Source organism: Cucumis sativus, chromosome 5 (assembly GCF_000004075.3).
Source record: "Cucumis sativus cultivar 9930 chromosome 5, Cucumber_9930_V3, whole genome shotgun sequence".
In the NCBI taxonomy this organism is placed as follows: Eukaryota; Viridiplantae; Streptophyta; class Magnoliopsida; order Cucurbitales; family Cucurbitaceae; genus Cucumis; species Cucumis sativus.
In genome coordinates, this window is record NC_026659.2 from 22,652,267 (window position 1) to 22,657,618 (window position 5,352).

Genomic DNA, 5,352 nt, shown 5'->3' on the forward strand with positions numbered 1-5,352 from the left:
ATACTCAATTAGGAATCTTGGGCCTTAATTAAATAGATCACATAATAGGCTTAATTTAATAAAATAACCCAATGTGATAAATTATTAATTTACATACATAACCCACACTTTAACTAGATGTATTATTTAAATATGTCTAACAATCTCCTACTTTGGCTATGTTTGTATTCTTGATATAATTAAATCACATAAATCTTAAGCGCGCATAAACAAATTATTTTAATAATAGATTTCCTCTTTTCAATATGGTCCATCTCGTGTATGAAAATAGAACCAAGGCAACTTTTGTCACTTTCCTTGTAACTAAACCTTCCTTGATCACTAATTCCAATACATCCAATGACATATATCAAGTATGGGTGGATCACATGGAAACTACATGCAAAATGATCTAGATCATGCCTGTTTCCAACTAATCCAAATTCTTTAGTGAGATCATTCTAAAAAAAGCTTATGCTAAACCACTTTGCAAAACTGCATGCATGATAAATAAGTTCATATAATAAAACATAAATCATCAACTTTATTTTATATAGAAAACAAACAAATTAAGGTCAAAGGACATTCTTAAGAACAAACTCCCACTAAACCATGGAATCAAAAAATTGACTAACACCAATATAAGCAACATGCTCATGGAATACTTTAGTGATGTACTTTTCGTCAATGGATCTGTCACCATCGAGTTTGTTCTTTATTTGTTTTATCAAAATTTGACCACTCTAAACTCTTTCTTTCACAACTAGAAGCTTTATGTCTATATGCTTTGACTTTGTATTGCCTTTGTTGTTATTGGAATACATTACTATTGAATTATTGTCACAAAATAATTTTATTGGTCTTTGCCAACTACTATTTGCAGCCTAGTGTTAAAATTTTGCAACCATATTCCATGACTAGATGCCTCATAACATGCTATAAACTTCATATCTATGGGTAGAAGAATCCATAAGTGTTTGTTTAACACATTCTCAAAATACAACTCCTTTAACCAACATAAAGTTATAGCTTGAAGTGGATCACAAAGTCTATTGACATCTAAAATATTCAAAATCAGAATACCAAATGATCTCCAAAATTTATGACTTCCAATAAGTGAGCATATAATCTTTTGTTCTTTATAAATACCTTATAACCTGTTTGGCTATTGTCTAATGATCCATCCCCGGGTTGCTCAAATATCTACCTAACACTTCAGCTATGAACGCAATATCTGTTTAGAAATGTGACCTAAATGCTAGTGCCACAACATAGCAGAATTCTCATTTAATTTATGCTTTGTACCAAATGATTTAGACAACAAGACCTTGTTAGATGAAGCATAAGAATCAAGCATGTATAGGTTATCAATTAAAGAGTCAGTACCAATAAGCTTAGAGTTTTGTAAGAGACTAACTTTATTATTTCCAAAAGAATAAGAAAAACTAAATTTGTCTAAACTGGAAATAGAAACTAAGTTCCGTCTAAATGACGGTACAATAAAAGTCTTTTTCAAATCCAAAAAACAACCAGTTTTTAAAAGTAACCGAAAATTTTCAATAGCTTTAGTTACAACTGCTTTGCCCTTAGACTAATTTAATTAATAACACTTGTTGAGATTTGACAAGCTTATCACTTGCATGCAATATGCAAGTGGCTTATTGCATGCAAGATACCTAACTCACTAATAGTTAATGGAATCTAAAAGTGTTGAGATAAAGGAATCCTATTACATGCATGTAGTTTGCTTGAATAGGGGAATAGTGAAAATGGAAAAGTGACTCTTGGTTTTTGGTGAGAGAATTAATTTTGTAATTAGGAATTTCAAGACCAAAAACTCTTTTTTCCCTAAAAAAAAAAAAAAAAATCTCAAAAGAAAGGTTCCTCTTCAAAATTTCATCTCTCTCTAATTCCTTCATCGGACGGGTTCCACAACCCGGTTCTAAGTCTAAAGAATAACGAATCAACACTAGTGATAGTCCCGACTTCAAGTTCGTGAGGAGATAACAAAGAGTTCTTGAGGAGATTACAAAGAAAGAAAAGCATCAAATGTGAGTTTTTCTTTTAACCCTATCTTTATTTCCATTAGGGTTGTAATGCATGTTAATTACTAAAGTGTTTAGTTGCAATTAGAGTAAAGTTTGATCATTATTCCACTGCACATGTCTATCGTTTCTATCACATAATTATTCGCATAAGAATTAAACTAATCTAGATAACAGAGGCTACTTTGACAACATATTATTTTGACCAATTCAATTAAAACTATAAGACACAATAATAATAATTTTATTATTGTAAAATAATAATAGAGGAAGAACACCAAATAATCTTTACTAAAATTCACCAAATAATTGGTTACACTAAAGTACAACTAATGTAACATAAACATGCGAATATTTCAAAATTATCATTAAAATTTAATCTACAGGACGATCAACATGAACAAATTAAACTTGAATTCACAATCTGATTAATCAAATCTTGAATACAGATCAATTAAACTTCAAACCACAAGATGATTAATCAAACTTTGAATCTAAAACAATTAGACTTAAAACCATAATATGATTAACCAAATCTTCAATCAAGAATAACTAAACTTAAAACCACAATATAATTGGCCAAATCTTGAATCAAAACAATTAAACTTAAAACCACGATATGAATAGTAAAATATTGATTCAAGAAATATTAAGCTTTGAAACCACAATATGATTAAGCAAATCTTGAATCAAGAAACCAGTACAAAACAAACATATTCCAACAATTCAACATGAAGTTCATGCTCTGATACCCACTTGTTGACATAAATATTTTAAATCTATATAATAGATTAACCCAAGATCATTTATGCTAAATTATCAAGAATAAGTTACCTACCAAATTCCATTAATGATGACTAGAAAATGATTATTGTCTTCCTCGACCAAAACCCTGAATGCTCTTAGTGAGACCTTTCTCTTGATGAGATACTAGAAAGATTGAGAGCTTATTGTTTTGGTATATTGGGAACCATAGCAATCCTAAGTATCTTTATATACTAGTTCAATTAGGATTTCTATTAAATCCATACTCAATTAGGAATAGGCTTCTACCCATTTAATCTATACTCAATTAGTAATCTTGGGCCTTAATTACATAGATCACGTAATAGATCTAATTCAATAAAATAATCCAATGTGATAAATTATTAATTTACATGCATAGTCCACACTTTAATTAAATAAAATAATCCAATGTGATAAATTATTAATTTACATGCATAGTCCACACTCTAATTAGACGTAATATTTAACCAGAGACACTTATTGACCAACTATGAGAAGAAAAATATTACAAACACCACTTTTTGATACCTTCATTTTAATTTGTGTATTTTTAATTTAAATTACTTTGTAACAATTTAGTTGTTGATTTTGTTTGTGTAGTTTACCATGTATTGCGATTTAGTCTCTAATCAAAACAAGTTTATTAGGTGTCGGTTTTTATTAATCTTTATAGTCTATAACTAAATTTGATTTTTTTTTTTTTTGGTTAGTTTACCAATTACACATGCAATATAAATTTGATAAAACTATACTAACAATATACTAGGATAAAGAATAAATCTTACCTTGATTAAATTATTAGTTATTTAAGTTGATGTAATATATGTTTTAAAATTTAAATCATTATCAACTAAAATCCATATCATAAATGTATGAGAATCGAGAATGATTTTTTTAAAAGAAAATAAATGAAGAATAAAGAGAGTTGCCTTAAAAATTTGATGACGAGGAATCTTTGTAATTCAAGTTTTTGAAATATGAAATTAATGGCTATAATCGTGGGTGCGTAAATGGAAAATATCATAATGCTTAGCCGTTTTGTTTTGGTATATATATGTGTGTGTGGTAAAGTGTAATTAAGCAAAAATGGCGATGGGTGTTGCAAGTGCAACTTCTTCTTCTTTCTTTGATGCTTCTCTTTTTTTATTCCATCTCCTTTTACTTTCTTCCTTTATTTCTACCAAAGGTAACATTCTTCTACACCACCTTTCTTTTTGAATGGTATTAATGATTTATTCTATTTCACTCCTCCTAACATTTGAATTATTAATCAAACTTAAAAAACATCCAAACAACCACTTTTGTATATGTATGTATAATATGTTAAGGAAATCTTGGAATAAATAAATATAGGATAGAAACTCATAGGTGGAATAACCATGTTTAAAAGTTTTTTTTTTCTTTAAAAAAATGTTGGAATGACCATGAAATCAAGTTTGATTGTGGATTTGTTTGTGTTTATTTAATCTTAATTATCTAGTATGTTTTACTTACTTAAATTTAACTTTTTCTTTTATAAAAAAGAGAAAAAAAGTACTTAATTGATCTATTAGCTAAAATAATTTGAATAATTAAACCTCATTGTTTGGAAATGATGTGAATTAGGTGGAGCATTAGAAAATGAATGTGAAGAAAATTAAGTCAAGCAAAAGGGGTGAGAATGTTCAATGGAATCCCAACATATACGGTGCAGATAACAAACCAATGTTCGAGCAATTGCATTATATACGATCTCCATCTCAAATGTGAATCCTTCAACTCTTCTAACTTAATAAATCCTCGCATCTTCAAGAGACTTGCGGTCGATGATTGTCTTGTCAACAATGGATTGTCAATTGGCTATGGAGAAACCCTTTCCTTTCAATATGCTACTACCTTTATGTTCCCTCTTTCGATTTCCTCGTTTAAATGTAAAAATCTTATCATCCAAGTTTAATTTTCACCTCATTTTGATTTTTAGGGAGGATATATAGATGTTGGCAGAATTTTAAGAATAATGGTTGGGTTTCTTTACTTGCTTGCAGTGTTTCACTTAAATGCATTCACTTGTGTTTTATAAATGAGTAATTGGGTAGTAGTGGAATTTTGTTCTCCTATGAAATGTTGGTGTTTATTTGGCTTTTTTTTTTTTTTTTTTTGTTCTTTTGAGACTTAAATGGTATGTTTATAAATCCATAAACTCTATTTAAAGCAATACGAAAGCCAATAAAATTTATTGCAAATTGACTATAACAAATTTTTTGTACAAATCACACAAATTGAAAATTTATATATAATTGTATTTGAGACCAATTAAAAAGTTGAGATGCAATATCAAATTGAAATTGAAAACATAAAATTGATTTTGATTATTATTATTATTATTTAAAATAAAACGAGACACCATCGAGAGTTTTAGATTTGATTTATAACCCCAAATTGAATGATTTGAATGGGCCTACTATGTGATATGAATGGGCCTACGGTGTGATATGAATTGAAGGGAAGGGCCCATTCTTGGTTTTGAAAATGGGAGTTTCCATCGCATTCCCGCGCTTTGCTT